This window comes from Dendropsophus ebraccatus, chromosome 3 (genome assembly GCF_027789765.1).
Source record: "Dendropsophus ebraccatus isolate aDenEbr1 chromosome 3, aDenEbr1.pat, whole genome shotgun sequence".
NCBI lineage: Eukaryota > Metazoa > Chordata > Amphibia > Anura > Hylidae > Dendropsophus > Dendropsophus ebraccatus.
Genome location: NC_091456.1, coordinates 25523301 through 25539254, shown reverse-complemented (window position 1 = coordinate 25539254; position 15954 = coordinate 25523301). Strand labels below are relative to the sequence as shown.

The 15954-nt window shown below is 41.0% G+C and overlaps 1 long non-coding RNA gene across 4 annotated transcripts in view; it reads right to left on the bottom strand.

The window, feature by feature from the left end:
• The window catches only part of LOC138786988 (uncharacterized), a 64752-nt gene that overhangs the window by 37857 nt on the left and 10941 nt on the right, over positions 1-15954 (bottom strand). For 2 of the 4 annotated variants that reach the window (XR_011362274.1, XR_011362273.1), the window contains exon 2: positions 15198-15304. The exons of the other annotated variants lie outside the window; for them this stretch is intronic. This is a non-coding gene — a long non-coding RNA (uncharacterized lncRNA). The remainder of the gene's footprint in view (positions 1-15197; positions 15305-15954) is intronic. 4 annotated transcript variants of the gene reach the window in all.

Below are 15954 nucleotides of genomic sequence, written 5' to 3'. Positions count from 1 at the left end.
GAGTAATGTGATGGTAAAGTGTCTATTTGGGGTTATATGTCGCACATTTTGAAGTCCAATAAAATCACAAAATCAAATTGTTATCCAATCTCGCTACCATATCCTAGAAGAGCGCTTACTCTCGTACAGGTTCTGTGATTTTCAGACATTTTTACTGTAGGGATTCGGAGTAATGTGATGGTAAAGTGTCTATTTGGGGCTATATGTCCCACTATTTGAAGTCCAATAAAATCACGAAATCAAATTGTTATCCAATCTCACTACCATATCCTAGAAGAGCGCTTACTCTCGTACAGGTTCTGTGATTTTCAGACATTATTACTGTACGGATTCGGAGTAATAAGATGGTAAAGTGTCTATTTGAGGCTATATGTCGCACATTTTGAAGTCCAATAAAATCACAAAATCAAATTGTTATCCAATCTCGCTACCATATCCTAGAAGAGCGCTTACTCTCGTACAGGTTCTGTGATTTTCAGACATTTTTACTGTAGGGATTCGGAGTAATGTGATGGTAAAGTGTCTATTTGGGGCTATATGTCCCACTATTTGAAGTCCAATAAAATCACGAAATCAAATTGTTATCCAATCTCACTACCATATCCTAGAAGAGCGCTTACTCTGTTACAGGTTCTGTGATTTTCAGACATTTTTACTGTACGGATTCGGAGTAATGTAATGGTAAAGTGTCTATTTGGGGTTATATGTCGCACATTTTAAAGTAAAAAAAAAATCACGAAATCAAATTGTTATCCAATTTCGCTACCATATCCTAGAAGAGCGCTTACTCTCGTACAGGTTCTGTGATTTTCAGACATTTTTACTGTACGAATTCAGAGTAATGTGATGGTAAAGTGTCTATTTGGGGCTATATGCCCCACTATTTGAAGTCTAATAAAATCACGAAATCAAATTTTTATCCAATTTCGCTACCATATCCTAGAAGAGCGCTTACTCTCGTACAGTTTCTGTGATTTTCAGCCATTTTTACTGTACAGATTCGGAGTAATGTGATGGTAAAGTGTCTATTTGGGGCTATATGCCCCACTATTTGAAGTCTAATAAAATCACGAAATCAAATTGTTATCCAATTTCGCTACCATATCCTAGAAGAGCGCTTACTCTCGTACAGTTTCTGTGATTTTCAGACATTTTTACTGTACAGATTCGGAGTAATGTGATGGTAAAGTGTCTATTTGGGGCTATATGCCCCACTATTTGAAGTCTAATAAAATCACGAAATCAAATTGTTATCCAATTTCGCTACCATATTCTAGAAAAACGCTTACTCTCGTACAGGTTCTGTGATTTTTCAGACATTTTTACTGTACGAATTCATAGTAATGTGATGGTAAAGTGTCTATTTGGGGCTATATGCCCCACTATTTGAAGTCTAATAAAATCACGAAATCAAATTGTTATCCAATTTCGCTACCATATGCTAGAAGAGCGCTTACTCTCGTACAGGTTCTGTGATTTTCAGACATTTTTACTGTACAGATTCGGAGTAATGTGATGGTAAAGTGTCTATTTGGGGCTATATGCCCCACTATTTGAAGTCTAATAAAATCACGAAATCAAATTGTTATCCAATTTCGCTACCATATTCTAGAAGAGCGCTTACTCTCGTACAGGTTCTGTGATTTTTCAGACATTTTTACTGTACGGATTCGGAGTAATGTGATGGTAAAGTGTCTATTTGGGGCTATATGCCCCACTATTTGAAGTCCAATAAAATCACGAAATCAAATTGTTATCCAATTTCGCTACCATATCCTAGAAGAGCGCTTACTCTCGTACAGTTTCTGTGATTTTCAGACATTTTTACTGTACGGATTCGGAGTAATAAGATGGTAAAGTGTCTATTTGGGGCTATATGTCCCACTATTTGAAGTCCAATAAAATCACAAAATCAAATTGTTTTCCAAACTCGTTACCATATCCTAAAAGAGCGCTTACTCTCATACAGGTTCTGTGATTTTCAGACATTTTTACTGTAGGGATTCGGAGTAATGTGATGGTAAAGTGTCTATTTGGGGCTATATGTCGCACATTTTGAAGTCCAATAAAATCACGAAATCAAATTGTTATCCAATCTCGCTACCATATCCTAGAAGAGCGCTTACTCTCGTACAGGTTCTGTGATTTTAAGACATTTTTACTGTAGGGATTCGGAGTAATGTGATGGTAAAGTGTCTATTTGGGGCTATATGTCGCACATTTTGAAGTCCAATAAAATCACGAAATCAAATTGTTATCCAATTTCGCTACCATATGCTAGAAGAGCGCTTACTCTCGTACAGATTCTGTGATTTTCAGACATTTTTACTGTACGAATTCAGAGTAATGTGATGGTAAAGTGTCTATTTGGGGCTATATGTCCCACTATTTGAAGTCCAATAAAATCACGAAATCAAATTGTTATCCAATCTCGTTACCATATCCTAGAAGAACGCTTACTCTGTTACAGGTTCTGTGATTTTCAGACATTTTTACTGTACGAATTCAGAGTAATGTGATGGTAAAGTGTCTATTTGGGGCTATATGTCCCACTATTTGAAGTCCAATAAAATCACGAAAGCAAATTGTTATCCAATCTCACTACCATATCCTAGAAGAGCGCTTACTCTGTTACAGTTTCTGTGATTTTCAGACATTTTTACTGTAGGCATTCGGAGTAATGTGATGGTAAAGTGTCTATTTGGGGCTATATGTTGCACATTTTGAAGTCCAATAAAATCTTGAAATCAAATTGTTATCCAATCTCGCTACGATATCCTAGAAGAGCGCTTACTCTCGTACAGGTACTGTGATTTTCAGACATGTTTACTGTACAGATTCGGAGTAATGTGATGGTAAATTGTGTATTTGGGGCTATATGCCCCACTATTTGAAGTCCAATAAAATCACAAAATCAAATTGTTTTCCAAACTCGTTACCATGTCCTAGAAGAGCGCTTACTCTCGTACAGGTTTTATGATTTTCAGACATTTTTACTGTAGGGATTCGGAGTAATGTGATGGTAAAGTGCCTATTTGGGGCTATATGTCCCACTATTTGAAGTCCAATAAAATCATGAAACCAAATTGTTATCCAATCACTTTACCATATCCTAGAAGAGCGCTTACTCTCGTACAGATTCTGTGATTTTCAGACATTTTTACTCTACGGATTCGGAGTAATGTGATGGTAAAGTGTGTATTTGGGGCTATATGTCGCACATTTTGAAGTCCAATAAAATCATGAAATCAAATTGTTATCCAATCACACTACCATATCCTAGAAGAGCGCTTACTCTCTTACAGGTTCTGTGATTTTCAGACATTTTTACTGTACGGATTCGAAGTAATGTGATGGTAAAATGCCTATTTGGGGCTATATGTCCCACTATTTGAATTCCAATAAAATCACGAAATCAAATTGTTATCCAATTTCGCTACCATATCCTAGAAGAGCGCTTACTCTCATACAGGTTCTGTGATTTTCAGACATTTTTACTGTACGGATTCGGAGTAATGTGATGGTAAAGTGTGTATTTGGGGCTATATGTCGCACATTTTGAAGTCCAATAAAATCATGAAATCAAATTGTTATCCAATCTCGCTACCATATCCTAGAAGAGCGCTTACTCTCGTACAGGTTCTGTGATTTTCAGACATTTTTACTGTACAGATTCGGAGTAATGTGATGGTAAAGTGTCTATTTGGGGCTATATGCCCCACTATTTGAAGTCTAATAAAATCACGAAATCAAATTGTTATCCAATTTCGCTACCATATCCTAGAAGAGCGCTTACTCTCGTACAGTTTCTGTGATTTTCAGACATTTTTACTGTACAGATTCGGAGTAATGTGATGGTAAAGTGTCTATTTGGGGCTATATGTCCCACTATTTGAAGTCTAATAAAATCACGAAATCAAATTGTTATCCAATTTCGCTACCATATTCTAGAAGAGCGCTTACTCTCGTACAGGTTCTGTGATTTTTCAGACATTTTTACTGTACGAATTCAGAGTAATGTGATGGTAAAGTGTCTATTTGGGGCTATATGCCCCACTATTTGAAGTCTAATAAAATCACGAAATCAAATTGTTATCCAATTTCGCTACCATATGCTAGAAGAGCGCTTACTCTCGTACAGGTTCTGTGATTTTCAGACATTTTTACTGTACAGATTCGGAGTAATGTGATGGTAAAGTGTCTATTTGGGGCTATATGCCCCACTATTTGAAGTCTAATAAAATCACGAAATCAAATTGTTATCCAATTTCGCTACCATATTCTAGAAGAGCGCTTACTCTCGTACAGGTTCTGTGATTTTTCAGACATTTTTACTGTACGAATTCAGAGTAATGTGATGGTAAAGTGTCTATTTGGGGCTATATGCCCCACTATTTGAAGTCCAATAAAATCACGAAACCAAATTGTTATCCAATCTCGCTACCATATCCTAGAAGAGCGCTTACTCTCGTACAGATTCTGTGATTTTCAGACATTTTTACTCTACGGATTCGGAGTAATGTGATGGTAAAGTGTGTATTTGGGGCTATATGTCGCACATTTTGAAGTCCAATAAAATCATGAAATCAAATTGTTATCCAATCACACTACCATATCCTAGAAGAGCGCTTACTCTCTTACAGGTTCTGTGATTTTCAGACATTTTTACTGTACGGATTCGAAGTAATGTGATGGTAAAATGCCTATTTGGGGCTATATGTCCCACTATTTGAATTCCAATAAAATCACGAAATCAAATTGTTATCCAATTTCGCTACCATATCCTAGAAGAGCGCTTACTCTCATACAGGTTCTGTGATTTTCAGACATTTTTACTGTACGGATTCGGAGTAATGTGATGGTAAAGTGTGTATTTGGGGCTATATGTCGCACATTTTGAAGTCCAATAAAATCATGAAATCAAATTGTTATCCAATCTCGCTACCATATCCTAGAAGAGCGCTTACTCTCTTACAGGTTCTGTGATTTTCAGACATTTTTACTGTACGGATTCGAAGTAATGTGATGGTAAAATGCCTATTTGGGGCTATATGTCCCACTATTTGAAGTCCAATAAAATCACGAAATCAAATTGTTATTCAATCACACTACCATATCCTAGAAGAGCGCTTACTCTCATACAGGTTCTGTGATTTTTAGACATTTTTACTGTATGGATTCGGAGTAATGTGATGGTAAAGTGTCTATTTGGGGCTATATGTCGCACACTTTGAAGTCCAATAAAATCACGAAATCAAATTGTTATCCAATCACTTTACCATATCCTAGAAGAGCGCTTACTCTCGTACAGGTACTGTGATTTTCAGACATTTTTACTGTAGGGATTTGGAGTAATGTGATGGTAAAGTGTCTATTTGGGGCTATACACCTGATAATTTGAAGTCCAATAAAATTACGAAATCAAATAGTTCTCCATCTTGTTCTTGTTGTTGGACGCTTTTGGTAGACTACTTCCAATCCCAGGAGGGACCAGCTTCATGGCTGATGGAAGATAACCATTAAGAGACTTTTTTCAGGACTGTTCTTCTAGTTTAATAAGTCTATGTTCCTTGTAGGTTTAGGTTAGGGACTCGCAAGAGAATGAGGACCCTTGATGTGGCTTGCGAGCTTACGATATTTCTTGCCTATTTTTTTCTTCTAGTTTTCAACGGTAAAAGATATCTACTAATACCTCATTGAAGATTGGACATCGAGCCATCAAGGAGCCCCACTAGGCTAAAGCTGCTTTCACATGCTGCAGATTTTAGGCAGATTTTCTACAGCAGATTGTCTGTTGCCAAACCAAAGTCAACCTGAAGTTTCAAATCTTCTGTAGAAAATCTGCATCAAATCCGCAGTGTGTGAAAGCACCCTTACTATTCTGCAAGTCTTCCCAAGTGCATTATAGGGCCATGCAGCTGCCACTGACTGACAGCTACTTACCGCCCTAGCGGTCTTGTTTCTGCTACCTAATAAAGAGTGCTGAGGGGCCTGTGTGAGCTGCTGGTGCCTGCTGATGCCCCTCCCCCGTGCCGACCTCTATGCTTTTATAGAAGAAGTCTGGCTAAAACATTTTTGTATTGTTATTGTATTGTCACCCAAAAGTTATACAAATCCCCAATATACACCTATTACGGGAAATGCTTAGGAAGCGCTTTTTTCTCTGCACTTACTACTGCATCAAGACTTCACTTCCTGAATAACATGATGATGTCACTTCCGTGATAACATGGTGATGTCACTTCCTGGATAACATGGTGATGTCACTTCCTGGATAACATGGTTATGTCACGACCCGATTCCCAGAGCTGTGTGGGCTGTGGCTGGCGGAGAGGATGATGGCAGGGGGACACTGAGGGATACAGGGCACTGGAGGAACACTGAGCATCCCTCTGCCATCATCCTCTCCAGCAGCCACAGCCCACACAGCTCTGGGAGTCGGGTCGTGACATAACCATGTTATCTAGGAAGTGACATAACCATGTTATCCAGGAAGTGACTTCACCATATTATCCAGGAAGTGACATCACCATGTTATCCAGGAAGTGAAGTCTTGATGCAGTTGTAAGTGCAAAGAAAAAAGCGCTTCCTAAGCATTTCCCGTAATAGGTGTATATTGGGGATTTGTATTTGGGTGACAATACAATAACAATACAAAAATGTTTTAGCCAGACTTCTTCTATAAAAGCATAGAAGTTGGCACAGGGGACGGGCATCAGCAGGCACCAGCAGCTCACACAGGCCCCTCAGCACTCTTTATTAGGTGGCAGAAACAAGACCGCTAGGGCGGTAAGTAGCTGTCAGTCAGTGGCAGCTGCATGGCCCTATAATGCACTTGGGAAGACTTGCAGAATAGTATGGGTGCTTTCACACACTGCGGATTTGATGCAGATTTTCTACAGCAGATTTGAAACTTCAGGTTGACTTTGGTTTGGCAACAGACAATCTGCTGTAGAAAATCTGCCTAAAATCTGCAGCATGTGAAAGCAGCTTTAGTCTAGTGGGGCTCCTTGATGGCTCGATGTCCAATCTTCAATGAGGTATTAGTAGATATCTTTTACCGTTGAAAACTAGAAGAAAAAAATAGGCAAGAAATATCGTAAGCTCGCAAGCCACATCAAGGGTCCTCATTCTCTTGCGAGTCCCTAACCTAAACTTAAAAGGAACATAGACTTATTAAACTAGAATAGAAGAACAGTCCTGAAAAAAAGTCTCTTAATGGTTATCCTCCATCAGCCATGAAGCTGGTCCCTCCTGGGATTGGAAGTAGTCTACCAAGAGCGTCCAACAACAAGAACAAGATGGAGAACTATTTGATTTCGTAATTTTATTGGACTTCAAATTATCAGGTGTATAGCCCCAAATAGACACTTTACCATCACATTACTCCAAATCCCTACAGTAAAAATGTCTGAAAATCACAGAACCTGTACGAGAGTAAGCGCTCTTCTAGGATATGGTAGCGAGATTGGATAACAATTTGATTTCGTGATTTTATTGGACTTCAAAGTGTGCGCAATATAGCCCCAAATAGACACTTTACCATCACATTACTCCAAATCCCTACAGTAAAAATGTCTGAAAATCACAGAACCTGTACGAGAGTAAGCGCTCTTCTAGGATATGGTAAAGTGATTGGATAACAATTTGATTTCGTGATTTTATTGGACTTCAAAGTGTGGGACATATAGCCCCAAATAGGCACTTTACCATCACATTACTCCGAATCCGTACAGTAAAAATGTCTGAAAATCACAGAACCTATAACAGAGTAAGCGCTCTTCTAGGATATGGTAACAAGATTGGACAACAATTTGATTTCGTAATTTTATTGGACTTCAAAATGTGCGACATATAGCCCCAAATAGACACTTTACCATCACATTACTCCGAATCCCTACAGTAAAAATGTCTGAAAATCACAGAACCTGTATGAGAGTAAGCGCTCTTCTAGGATATGGCAACGAGTTTGGAAAACAATTTGATTTTGTGATTTTATTGGACTTCAAATAGTGGGACATATAGCCCCAAATAGACACTTTACCATCTTATTACTCCGAATCCGTACAGTAAAACAGTCTGAAAATCACAGAACCTGTACGAGAGTAAGCGCTCTTCTAGAATATGGTAGCAAGATTGGATAACAATTTGATTTCGTGATTTTTTTTTACTTTAAAATGTGCGACATATAACCCCAAATAGACACTTTACCATCACATTACTCCGAATCCGTACAGTAAAAATGTCTGAAAATCACAGAACCTGTAAGAGAGTAAGCGCTCTTCTAGGATATGGTAGTGAGATTGGATAACAATTTGCTTTCGTGATTTTATTGGACTTCAAATAGTGGGACATATAGCCCCAAATAGACACTTTACCATCACATTACTCTGAATTCGTACAGTAAAAATGTTTGAAAATCACAGAATCTGTACGAGAGTAAGCGCTCTTCTAGCATATGGTAGCGAAATTGGATAACAATTTGATTTCGTGATTTTATTGGACTTCAAAATGTGCGACATATAGCCCCAAATAGACACTTTACCATCACATTACTCCGAATCCGTACAGTAAAAATGTCTGAAAATCACAGAAACTGTACGAGAGTAAGCGCTCTTCTAGGATATGGTAGCGAAATTGGATAACAATTTGATTTCGTGATTTTATTAGACTTCAAATAGTGGGGCATATAGCCCCAAATAGACACTTTACCATCACATTACTCCGAATCCGTACAGTAAAAATGTCTGAAAATCACAGAACCTGTACGAGAGTAAGCGCTCTTCTAGCATATGGTAGCGAAATTGGATAACAATTTGATTTCGTGATTTTATTAGACTTCAAAATGTGCGACATATAGCCCCAAATAGACACTTTACCATCACATTACTCCGAATCCGTACAGTAAAACAGTCTGAAAATCACAGAACCTGTACGAGAGTAAGCGCTCTTCTAGCATATGGTAGCGAAATTGGATAACAATTTGATTTCGTGATTTTATTAGACTTCAAAATGTGCGACATATAGCCCCAAATAGACACTTTACCATCACATTACTCCGAATCCGTACAGTAAAACAGTCTGAAAATCACAGAACCTGTACGAGAGTAAGCGCTCTTCTAGGATATGGTAACGAGTTTTGAAAACAATTTGATTTTGTGATTTTATTGGACTTCAAATAGTGGGACATATAGCCCCAAATAGACACTTTACCATCTTATTACTCCGAATCCCTACAGTAAAAATGTCTGAAAATCACAGAACCTGTATGAGAGTAAGCGCTCTTCTAGGATATGGCAACGAGTTTGGAAAACAATTTGATTTTGTGATTTTATTGGACTTCAAATAGTGGGACATATAGCCCCAAATAGACACTTTACCATCTTATTACTCCGAATCCGTACAGTAAAAATGTCTGAAAATCACAGAAACTGTACGAGAGTAAGCGCTCTTCTAGGATATGGTAGCGAAATTGGATAACAATTTGATTTCGTGATTTTATTGGACTTCAAATAGTGGGGCATATAGCCCCAAATAGACACTTTACCATCACATTACTCCGAATCCGTACAGTAAAAATGTCTGAAAAATCACAGAACCTGTACGAGAGTAAGCGCTCTTCTAGAATATGGTAGCAAGATTGGATAACAATTTGATTTCGTGATTTTTTTTTTACTTTAAAATGTGCGACATATAGCCCCAATTAGACACTTTACCATCACATTACTCTGAATCCCTACAGTAAAAATGTCTGAAAATCACAGAACCTGTACGAGAGTAAGCGCTCTTCTAGCATATGGTAGCGAAATTGGATAACAATTTGATTTCGTGATTTTATTGGACTTCAAATAGTGGGACATATAGCCCCAAATAGACACTTTACCATCTTATTACTCCGAATCCGTACTGTAAAAATGTCTGAAAATCACAGAACCTGTACGAGAGTAAGCGCTCTTCTAGGATATGGTAACGAGTTTGGAAAACAATTTGATTTTGTGATTTTATTGGACTTCAAATAGTGGGACATATAGCCCCAAATAGACACTTTACCATCTTATTACTCCGAATCCGTACAGTAAAATTGTCTGAAAATCACAGAAACTGTACGAGAGTAAGCGCTCTTCTAGGATATGGTAGCGAAATTGGATAACAATTTGATTTCGTGATATTATTGGACTTCAAATAGTGGGACATATAGCCCCAAATAGACACTTTACCATCACATTACTCTGAATTCGTACAGTAAAAATGTCTGAAAATCACAGAATCTGTACGAGAGTAAGCGCTCTTCTAGCATATGGTAGCGAAATTGGATAACAATTTGATTTCGTTATTTTATTGGACTTCAAAATGTGCGACATATAGCCCCAAATAGACACTTTACCATCACATTACTCCGAATCCGTACAGTAAAAATGTCTGAAAATCACAGAAACTGTACGAGAGTAAGCGCTCTTCTAGGATATGGTAGCGAAATTGGATAACAATTTGATTTCGTGATTTTATTAGACTTCAAATAGTGGGACATATAGCCCCAAATAGACATTTTACCATCACATTACTCCGAATCCGTACAGTAAAAATGTCTGAAAATCACAGAACCTGTACGAGAGTAAGCACTCTTCTAGGATATGGTAGCGAAATTGGATAACAATTTGATTTCGTGATTTTATTAGACTTCAAAATGTGCGACATATAGCCCCAAATAGACACTTTACCATCACATTACTCCGAATCCCTACAGTAAAAATGTCTGAAAATCACAGAACCTGTATGAGAGTAAGCGCTCTTCTAGGATATGGTAGCGAGATTGGATAACAATTTGATTTCGTGATTTTATTGGACTTCAAATAGTGGGACATATAGCCCCAAATAGACACTTTACCATCACATTACTCTGAATCCCTACAGTAAAAATGTCTGAAAATCACAGAACCTGTACGAGAGTAAGCGCTCTTCTAGCATATGGTAGCGAAATTGGATAACAATTTGATTTCGTGATTTTATTGGACTTCAAAATGTGCGACATATAACCCCAAATAGAAACTTTACCATCACATTACTCCAAATCCCTACTGTAAAAATGTCTGAAAATCACAGAACCTGTATGAGAGTAAGCGCTCTTCTAGGATATGGTAACGAGTTTGGAAAACAATTTGATTTTGTGATTTTATTGGACTTCAAATAGTGGGACATATAGCCCCAAATAGACACTTTACCATCTTATTACTCCGAATCCGTACAGTAAAAATGTCTGAAAATCACAGAAACTGTACGAGAGTAAGCGCTCTTCTAGGATATGGTAGCGAAATTGGATAACAATTTGATTTCGCGATATTATTGGACTTCAAATAGTGGGACATATAGCCCCAAATAGACACTTTACCATCACATTACTCTGAATTCGTACAGTAAAAATGTCTGAAAATCACAGAATCTGTACGAGAGTAAGCGCTCTTCTAGCATATGGTAGCGAAATTGGATAACAATTTGATTTCGTTATTTTATTGGACTTCAAAATGTGCGACATATAGCCCCAAATAGACACTTTACCATCACATTACTCCGAATCCGTACAGTAAAAATGTCTGAAAATCACAGAAACTGTACGAGAGTAAGCGCTCTTCTAGGATATGGTAGCGAAATTGGATAACAATTTGATTTCGTGATTTTATTAGACTTCAAATAGTGGGACATATAGCCCCAAATAGACATTTTACCATCACATTACTCCGAATCCGTACAGTAAAAATGTCTGAAAATCACAGAACCTGTACGAGAGTAAGCACTCTTCTAGGATATGGTAGCGAAATTGGATAACAATTTGATTTCGTGATTTTATTAGACTTCAAAATGTGCGACATATAGCCCCAAATAGACACTTTACCATCACATTACTCCGAATCCCTACAGTAAAAATGTCTGAAAATCACAGAACCTGTATGAGAGTAAGCGCTCTTCTAGAATATGGTAGCGAGATTGGATAACAATTTGATTTCGTGATTTTTTTTTACTTTAAAATGTGCGACATATAACCCCAAATAGACACTTTACCATCACATTACTCCGAATCCGTACAGTAAAAATGTCTGAAAATCACAGTACCTGTACGAGAGTAAGCGCTCTTCTAGGATATGGTAGTGAGATTGGATAACAATTTGATTTTGTGATTTTATTGGACTTCAAATAGTGGGACATATAGCCCCAAATAGACACTTTACCATCACATTACTCCGAATCCCTACAGTAAAAATGGTTCCTCTATGTCTAAGACAAATAAGAGAAATAAATTAAAATGAGCCTGGTTTTCAGGTGTTAAAAATTACATATAGTTAGAAAAAAAAAAATATTCCTGGAGCTGAAGGGGTTAACAGTATATGAATTAAACTGTGGTGGATGTGTAGGGGTTAAAAGTGGATGAATTGAAGTGTTGTGGATCTAAAGGGGTTAACAGTGGATGAATTAGATTGTAGTGGATGTGAAGAGGTTAACAGTGGGGTAATTGAACAGTTGTGGATCTGAGGGGTTAACAGTGGGTGAATGGACCTGAAGGGGTTAACAGTTGACATTCTTTAGTTAGTCTCACATGTAGATGTCACCCTATGATCTTCCTGGCACATTCTGGAGCCTGGAACTAACTAGTCCTGGCTATTACCGTAAAACATGGTATATAGGAGCACTGCAATTCCTAGTGCTGATAGTGTGACTCCATTTCAGTGAAGTGCTGATAGCGTGACTGCAGTAGTCCTCCTCCTAGTCTGTAAGCTCCTGTGTCCCCCAGTCCTCCTAGTCTGTAAGCTCCTGTGTCCCCCCAGTCCTCCTAGTCTGTAAACTCCTGTGTCCCCCCAGTCCTCCTCCTAGTCTGTAAGCTCCTGTGTCCCCCCAGTCCTCCTCCTAGTCTGTAAGCTCCTGTGTCCCCCCCCCAGTCCTCCTAGTCTGTAACCTCCTGTGTCCCCCCAGTCCTCCTAGTCTGTAAGCTCCTATGGTCCCCCCAGTCCTCCTCCTAGTCTGTAAGCTCCTGCGCCCCCCCCAGTCCTCCTAGTCTGTAAGCTCCTGTGTCCCCCCAGTCCTCCTTAGCTGTAACCTCCTGTGTCCCCCCAGTCCTCCTTAGCTGTAACCTCCTGTGTCCCCCCAGTCCTCCTAGTCTGTAAGCTCCTGCGCCCCCCCCAGTCCTCCTAGTCTGTAAGCTCCTGTGTCCCCCAGTCCTCCTAGTCTGTAAGCTCCTGTGCCCCCCCAGTCCTCCTAGTCTGTAAGCTCCTGTGCCCCCCCCAGTCCTCCTAGTCTGTAAGCTCCTGCGCCCCCCCCAGTCCTCCTAGTCTGTAAGCTCCTGTGTCCCCCCCAGTCCTCCTAGTCTGTAAACTCCTGCGCCCCCCCGAGTCCTCCTAGTCTGTAAGCTCCTGTGTCCCCCCAGTCCTCCTAGTCTGTAAGCTCCTGTGTCCCCCCAGTCCTCCTAGTCTGTAAGCTCCTGTGTCCCCCCAGTCCTCCTAGTCTGTAAGTTCCTATGGTCCTCCCAGTCCTCCTCCTAGTCTATAAGCTCCTGTGTCCCCCCAGTCCTCCTAGTCTGTAAGCTCCTGTGTCCCCCAGTCCTCCTCCTAGTCTGTAAGCTCCTATGGTCCTCCCAGTCCTCCTCCTAGTCTGTAAGCTCCTGTGTCCCCCCCAGTCCTCCTAGTCTATAAGCTCCTGTGCCCTCCAGTCCTCCTAGTCTGTAAGCTCCTGTGTCCCCCAGTCCTCCTAGTCTGTAAACTCCTGTGTCCCCCAGTCCTCCTCCTAGTCTATAAGCTCCTGTGCCCCCCAGTCCTCCTAGTCTGTAAGCTCCTGTGTCCCCAGTCCTCCTCCTAGTCTGTAAGCTCCTGTGTCCCCCCACTCCTCCTCCTAGTCTATAAGCTCCTGTGCCCCCAGTCCTCCTCCTAGTCCTCCTCCTAGTCTGTAAACTTCTGTGTCCCCCCCAGTCCTCCTAGTCTGTAAGCTCCTGTGTCCCCCCAGTCCTCCTAGTCTGTAAGCTCCTGTGTCCCCCCAGTCCTCCTAGTCTGTAAGCTCCTGTGTCCCCCAGTCCTCCTCCTAGTCTATAAGTTCCTGTGCCCCCCAGTCCTCCTAGTCTGTAAGCTCCTGTGTCCCCCCCAGTCATCCTAGTCTATAAGCTCCTGTGCCCCCAGTCCTCCTCCTAGTCTGTAAGCTCCTGTGTCCCCCAGTCCTCCTCCTAGTCTGTAAGCTCCTGTGTCCCCCCCCAGTCCTCCTAGTCTGTAAGCTCCTGTGTCCCCCCAGTCCTCCTAGTATGTAAGCTCCTATGTCCCCCCAGTCCTCCTCCTAGTCTGTAAGCTCCTATGTCCCCCCAGTCCTCCTCCTAGTCTGTAAGCTCCTGTGCCCCTAGTCCTCCTCCTAGTCTGTAAGCTCCTGTGTCCCCAGTCCTCCTCCTAGTCTGTAAGCTCCTGTGTCCCCCCAGTCCTCCTCCTAGTCTATAAGCTCCTGTGCCCCCAGTCCTCCTCCTAGTCTGTAAGCTCCTGTGTCCCCCCAGTCCTCCTCCTACAGACTAGGAGTAGGACTGGGGGACACAAGAGCTTACACACCCATACTCCCTACAGTGGGAACCTGTTATAGCCAGAAACTGTTCCAGTGGTGATATTAGGTCTGTACGTGCCCCCACCAGCTTCACTCTCCATTATTCATAAACCTTTAGGGGTATTGTACCTGACATAGGAATGCTCCCCGACCATATTCCCTTTTTATAACTTGTCATAAGTCATAAGTGCACTGAGTATAATGCACCAGTGATAATAGCTGATAAATATAATTTAGTTAAGCTTTATAAGGAGAGGGGGCCCACTCTTGAGGTCTGTGCACTGGGCCCACCAGTGTATTAAAACGGCCCTGAGTGGATCTACCTGACTATAAGGGGACAGGGCCGATTCTAGCTCTTCTGCTGCCTGAGGCGAGAACTGAAATAGCGCCCCCCCCCCCCCCTCAACTGAGATCAACATCATATAAACACCAAATAATTCCACCACATGATGAGTGCATATCAGCACTCCATAGTGACTAAATACTATTACCAATATTGCCACTACAAGGGAAAAATTCCACCACTGACTGATCAATACCACCAGTAGTGCTACTGAATAAAAAACACTGTATAGAGTCCAGCATTACCCCCACACAGTGACAGTATAGTGATCAGGGTACAGTTACATCCAGTGACTCACAAGTGACGTCTTCTCTCATCAGAGTTGTTCACTTTCTCTTTTCTTCTACATTCAGATCCAACTCCATCATGAAGACTTCTGTTAGCCATGACTTGTTCCCGCAGCATCTATTGGACAGACATTTTAGGCTCCACAATTTAGAAGATCCCTTCTGCATCTCCACAATATTATAATCCCCATTCTCCTCATGTAGTTATAATCCCCCCATCTCTTCCTGTAGTCATAATCCCCCGTGTCCCCCATCTCCTCATAATCCTCCAATCTCATCATAATCCCCCCCACCTGTGTCTCACCATCTCCTCATATTCCTCCTGTGCCCCCCATAATCCTCCCATCTCCTCATATTCCTCCTGTGCCCCCCACAATTACCCCCTGTATCATCCATCTCCTGTGCCCCCCACAATTACCCCCTGTATCATCCATCTCCTGTGTCCCCCCAACAATCACCCCCTGTATCATCCATCTCCTCATATTCCTCCTGTGTCCCCCACAATTACCCCCTGTATCATCCATCTCCTGTATCCCCCCAACAATTACCCCCTGTATCATCCATCTCCTGTGTCCCCCACAATTACCCCCTGTATCATCCATCTCCTGTGTCCCTCCATCTCCTGTGTCCCCCCATCTCCCCACAATCACCCCCTGTATCATACATCTCCTGTGTCTCCCCACAATCACCCCCTGTATCATCCATCTCCTGTGTCCCCCCAAGTCCCCACAATCACCCCCTGTATCATCCATCTCCTGTGTCTCCCCA